The following is a 6,345-nucleotide window of genomic DNA, read 5'->3' as shown; positions in this document are numbered from 1 at the left end:
TGATTCCATCAAAGTTGACTCTGGGCAGCCAGTTAGTTTATTGAGTCGGTGAGGGGTTAGCAACAGGGGTGTGGGTGTTTGGTCCCCCAAAATCTTTACTCAGCAGGGACAGTGACTTTCATAGTGCAGAGATGAGCTCCTCCCAAGGTGTTCCTTGGCCTATACACTGACCTTTGCTGGAGACACATGCAATGCTTTCTTGAGCAGCTGATACTCAGGTGAGTCTTAATGACAACCTAACACCCCCTCCTTGAGGAGACCTCAACTAACTCGTGTGATCTTTTGCAAGTGGGCTCAGCTGAACACCCCAAGATGGTGATTGCCGGACTTAGGGGCTAGTCATGAACAAAACCCTGTCTCAGAAATAAATTGATTAAAATCCATCGGTCGTTTTGGGGTGCTTTTTGTCTTTTGATACAGGTTCCCCATGTAACCTAGGCTTACGTGGAACTGATGTAGCCTCCCACGTGGCATGCCATGCACCACTATACAACGGTTTGGTTTTGTTTGAGATAGGGTATCATGTAGCCCAGGGTGGCTTGGAACTCAACATCTACCTATCCCAGCCTAACTAGAATTCTCTGTGATGTTCTTGATTCTGATTTCTGAATGCAGGAATTAGCCACCATACCGAAATTCTTTAAAAAAAAAAAAAAAAAAAAAGTCTGAACCAGGCTTGGCGGTGCATGCATATAATTCCAGCACTCAAGAGGCAGAGGCAGGAGGATCTGAGCTCGAAGCAAGCCTGGTCTACAAAGCGAGTTCCATGACAGCTAGGGCTACACAGAGAAACCCTGTTCTGAAAACGGGGGAATGGGGTGTGTGGGTGAACCGTTGCTCCGTTTTTGCTTTTACAGGCTATAGCTCCGCCTGTGCGTCTATGTCAACGCTAGTCTAGGATGGACGGCTACAAGTGGCACTAGACTGCATATTTTCAGTTTTGATAGGTTGGGGCTCGCTGCTCCCCAGTAAGTTACCCACAGGCATCTAGAGCTAGACTGCCCTGGGCGAACCTTCCCACAACAAGCTGGAAGCAGTTGCCGGCTTCAGAGGCGCCTACCTTTCCCGCTGCGCCCGCCACTGCCTTCCCGACAAGCACTGCTGCGATTTGCATATTGACTCACAGTCTTCATTTATTTCTATTCAAAATCGAAACCCAACATTTCTCTTTGTGAAAACTTGCCTCGGGAGAGTTCGGAGTTTTCTCCCTAGCTTCGACAGTATAAAATTAAAAGTTGGGGGCGGAAATTCATTTTTCACCTTTACCCTAAAATGGGTGGGCCGACATTGCCACCCTTTTCCCGGGCGTGCCCAGGCAAAAAGGGCTTCTGTCGTGAGTGGCACACGTAGGGCAACTCGATTGCTCTGCGTGCGGAATCGACATCAAGAGATTTCGGAAGCATAATTTTTTGGTATTTGGGCAGCTGGTGATCGTTGGTCCCGGCGCCTGCTTTGTATGTGCAATTTCAGAGTTTAGCAGCCAAGGTTAGATCAGCACGTGTAGTACTATTGGTTTGTTATAGGACTTAAGAAGCATCCAATGGTGTTATCTTCAGCACTCTGCAGACTGTGTTCTGAATGTTTCCAGGAATCATCAAAGGAAGAAAACTCTAACTATTGTACATTGTTTGTGTTTTTTCTATACCCATAGCAAGTTTGTGAGTGCCACTTTTGTCAGCTTTCAGAAGGTGGGAGTTACAGGTCTATGCTACACGTATGTAAGGCAACAAATAAACGATCCAGAGGTTGATATTGGGGTTCAAAGTGAAGATCAGAAAAACAAATAGCTGGCCACTAACTCCTTCAGCTCGGACGAAAGGGGCGATCCTTATGATGCTTCAACTTCACTGCTCTTCAGGTTCACAAATCACACTATCCTTTTCTCAAAATGGCTGGAGAGTGAATGCCAGCTCTGAGACCCTGTCTTATGTACCTCTCATGAGTGCTAGGATTAAAGGCGTGTGATCCCAAGTGTGAGTTGTTTCTTTTTAGGACTGGACCAGTTTCTAGTAGTTCAGCATGACCTTGAACTAACAGAGATCCGTCTACCTCTTAAACCTGAGCCCTGGGATTAAAGTGTTGTGTCTGCTGACTGCTTTCTGAATTCCCAGGCAAGCTTTAATAAGTTTTAAATAATATCACCACACACCTGGCTCAACTCGACTTGTAAATGTGTGTGTGTGTAGAGATAGAGATAGAGATACAATATATGTGTGTATATATTTGTAATTATACTATGTTTGTAATTATATATATTTGATATGTGTAAGTGTTTTGCCCTCACTTACATGCTTTGGTGCCCATGGAGAACAAAAAGGAGATGGGATCTTCTGAAACTGAACTTTACATTTCTTTGTGTTCTGTCATATTGGTGCTGGGAACTGAACTCTTCTGGAAGAGCAGCCAAGTGTTCTTCACCTCTGAGCTGTCTCTTCAGCCCTCATTAGCGATTTCTTTTTGCTCACTTTTAAATTGTTTTTGGTTTATATGTGTGTTTTGTCTACATGCATACCTGGGATTTGGGGTTGAAGACATGTACGAGCTACCATGTAGGTATCTGGGTCCCCTGGAAGAGCAGCCAGTGCTTTTAACTACTGAACCATCTCTCCAGCCCCCCAACCCTAACTGAATTTTTTCTATTTATTTATTTTTTATTTTACAATACAGGTTTTCTCTGTAGTTTTGGAGCCTCTCCTGGAACTCACTCTGTAGACCAAACCTGACTCTGCCTCCTGAGTGCTGGGATTAAAGGTGTGTGCCACCGTGCCACTACCGACTGGCCTGATTTTTTTTTTTTAACAGAATTTATCATTTAAAAAAATAGTTTATTTTTATTTTGTTGGTGTTTTGTCTGCATGTACGTCTATGTGAGAGAGTCAGATCTTGGAGTTACAGATAGTTGTTAGCTACCATGTGGGTACTGGGAATTGAACCCAGGTCCTCTGGAAGAGCAGCCAATGCTCTTGAGCTATCTCTCCAGCCCCAGAATTTATTATTATCTTTTTTTTTAATTTGGCTTTTTTCCAGACAGGGTTTCTCTGTGTAGCTTTGAAGCCTGTCCTGGAACTCACTCTATAGACCAGGCTAGCCTTGAATTCACAAAAATCCACCTGCGTCTACCTCCTGAGTGCTAGGATTAAAGGTGTGAGCTACCAACGCTCAGCGAATTTATTATTTTTAAAAAAGAGTTATTTATAATGTATACAGTGTTCTGCCTGCAAGCCAAAAGAGAAAACCAGATTTCATTATAGATGGCTGTTAGCCACCATGTTGTTGCTGAGATTGAACTCAAGACCTCTAGAAGAGCAGCGAGTGCTCTTGACCTCTGAGCCATCTCTCCAGCCACCTTAACTGATTTTTAAGAGGAGTGGGTAAGGCTCTACAGGTTAGAAAATTGAGGTTACACTGTATTATGCAGACAAACGGAATACTCCACTTTGAAATACCTTCCTGTAAGAGTAAGGGAATCCTATAAAACTATACAATTTCTTCCTTTGATATATATTTCATGTCCAATATGTGTACTAATGTGTGTGTGTGTATGTGTGTGTGTATATATATATATATATATATATATTTTTTTTTTTTTTTTTTTTTTTTTTTTTTTTGAGACAGGGTTTCTCTGTATTGCTTTGGAGTCTGTCCTGGAACTCACTTGTAGACCAGGCTGACCTCAAACTCACAGAGATCTGCCTGTCTCTGCCTCCTGAGTGCTGGGACTAAAGGTGTGCACCAACAAAGCCCAGCATAGATATATATTTTGATGTGCATATTTCATATATGTCCATATCCCTTTCTTGTTTGTTTGTTTGTTTGTTTGAAACATCGTTTCTCTGTAATAGTTCTGAATGTCCTGGAATTCACTTTGAAGATCAGGTTGGTTCATAACCTTTTTAAAATTTATTTATTTATGAGGCAGGATCACACTATGTAGTCCTCATGGCTGGAGTTTTTTGTTTTTTTCTCTTTTAGATCAGGCAGGCTTTTTTTTTTTTTTTTTTTTTTTTTGTTTTGTTTTTTGAGTCAGGGTTTCTCTGTATAACTTTGGAGCCTTTCTGGAACTTGCTTTGTAGACCAGGCTGGCTCACAGAGATCCACCTGCCTCTGCCTCCCAAGTGCTGGGATTAAAAGCACCACTGCTCAGGCCTGGTCTTAAAATTTACAGGTCTGCCTGCTTCTGGATCTTGAGTGCTTAGATTTATTTTTATTTATGTGTATGTATGTGTATGCCATATGATAGAAAGAATCAAGCCTTACCAGTTGTCTTCTGACCTTCATATGCCACCTATGATCTTCCCACCCATAAATCAAAAAAGAAATATAATTTTAAAATCTTTGAAATAAACTGGGGAGGCAGAGGCAGGCAGAACTTTTAAGAGTTTGAGGTCAGCCTGGTCAACGCAGAGGGTTCCAGAACATCCAAGGCTACCCAGAGAAAAACCCTGTCTCAAAAAACAAAAATGTTTGCCTTTTCGCCAAGATGGCGCCAAAAACAAAGACGGAAGCTCCTGCCTCTCCCAAAGCCTAAGCCAAAGCGAAGATCTTGAAAGCCAAGAAGCAGTGCTGAAAGGCGTCCACAGCCACAAAAAAGAAGAAGATCCGCACGTCACCCGCCTTCCGGAGGCCCAAGACCCTGCGGCTCCGGAGGCAGCCAAAACACCCTCGAAGAGCGCGCCCCGGAGAAACAAGCTTGACCACTATGCCATCATCAAATTCCCCTTGACCACTGAGTCAGCCATGAAGAAGACAGAAGACAACAACACACTTGTGTTCATTGTGGACGTCAAGGCCAACAAGCACCAGATCAAACAGGCTGTGAAGAAACTCTATGACATCGATGTGGCCAAAGTCAACACCCTCTTAAGGCCTGAAGGAGAGAAGAAGGCATGTGTTCTGTTGGCTCCCGATTATGATGCTCTGGATGTTGTCAACAAAATTGGGATCATTTAAACTGAGTCCAGTTGGCTAATTCCAAATATACACTTTTTCACCTTTAAAAATTTTTTTTTTAAAAAATAACTATTTGTGTGTGTGCATGCATGTGTATGAGAGTATGGGGTGTGGGAGTGTTTGCTTTCTTTTGTGTTTTGGTACAGGGTCTCACTTATGTACCCAGCACTTGGGAGGCAGAGGCTTGTTCACGTCCTAGTATTCAGCACTCCTACCTCTTCTGGCATCCTTGGTACTAGGCACAAATGAAGTTTACATACATACACATAGGCAAACACCTATACACGTAAAATAAAGATAAGTAAATCATTTAAAAATATAAACACTCTATGTGTTGTGATACATATATTTAATCCTGGCACCCAGAAGGCAGAGATAGGCAAAATCTCTGAGTACCAGCTCAGCCAGGGCTGTATAATGAGACCCTGTCTCCCGGTAGGAATGAGGGAAGAAAAGAGAAAAGCGGGGCGGGGCTGGAGATGTGGCTTAGAGGTTAAGAGCACTGACTGCTCTCCCAGAGGAGCCAAGTTCAATTCCCAGCATCCACATGGCAACTCACAACCATCTGTGATTCCAAGATCTGACACCAATCTATATAAAATAAAAATAAGTAAATTATTAAAAATAGTAATGGTCACTAAAAGAGAGAAAAGAAAAACAGGAGGAAAAAGAATGTGGAGTACTTACGGGCTTTGATGTTCCTGCACAGGGCTGGAAGGTGTTCACAGGCTCAAGGAGCTCATACTCCAGTGGACAAAGCTACATGTGTGGCACCAGCTCACGTAATACCTGCTTGGAAGAAACTGCAGCCTAAACTAAGGTCCCTTGCGTAGCTGAGGCAGTACTGCCTGGGCACTAGGCACTGTATGTAGGTGGGTAGTAGGTGGTAAATGCTGTGTAATATTAATAGTAATGCCGTCTGGAATTCCTTTTTTGTTGGGGGTGGGATTTTTTGTTTGTTTTGTTTTGTTTTTTGAGACACAGGCTCACTATGTAAACAGACTGGCTTAGAACTCACAGAGATCTGCCGGGATTGAAGATCTGTGCTAAGACACCCAGTTCCATTTGGCATGTCTTGAGTGCTCACTACATACTGGACATGTTCTAAGATCTTTTGCATGTGTGTGGTACTTCATTTTCCCTTCACAACCCCTGTCCCAATACATACAGCTGTGTCTGAGAGGCTTTTTCCATCCTCTCACAGACCCATGATTTCTTTTCTTCTTTTCTTCTTTCTTTCTTTTTTTTTTTTTGGCAGGGTCTCTCTACTGTCTTGGAACTTACTATGTAGACCAGGCTGGTCTCAAACTCACAGGGACCCTCTTGCAATGTCACTCCAACCTTCATCTCTAGTTACATGTAAGGATGCTGAGGTTGATCTCACAAGCACAGTGC

General features: G+C 43.0%; 1 non-coding gene and 1 pseudogene across 1 annotated transcript; both read left to right on the top strand.

The window, feature by feature from the left end:
• The first annotated feature begins 1,317 nt into the window (after positions 1-1,317).
• Positions 1,318-1,451, top strand: LOC127225539 (U11 spliceosomal RNA). Its single transcript, XR_007834822.1, has one exon. It is a non-coding gene; the product is annotated as a U11 spliceosomal RNA (small nuclear RNA).
• A 3,029-nt stretch (positions 1,452-4,480) lies between these two features.
• On the top strand, positions 4,481-4,950 carry LOC127225049 (60S ribosomal protein L23a-like; annotated as a pseudogene).
• The last annotated feature ends 1,395 nt before the right edge of the window (positions 4,951-6,345 follow it).

Source organism: Phodopus roborovskii, unplaced genomic scaffold (genome assembly GCF_943737965.1).
Source record: "Phodopus roborovskii unplaced genomic scaffold, PHOROB, whole genome shotgun sequence".
Classification (NCBI taxonomy): Eukaryota; Metazoa; Chordata; class Mammalia; order Rodentia; family Cricetidae; genus Phodopus; species Phodopus roborovskii.
This window is presented reverse-complemented; position numbering and strand designations above follow the sequence as displayed.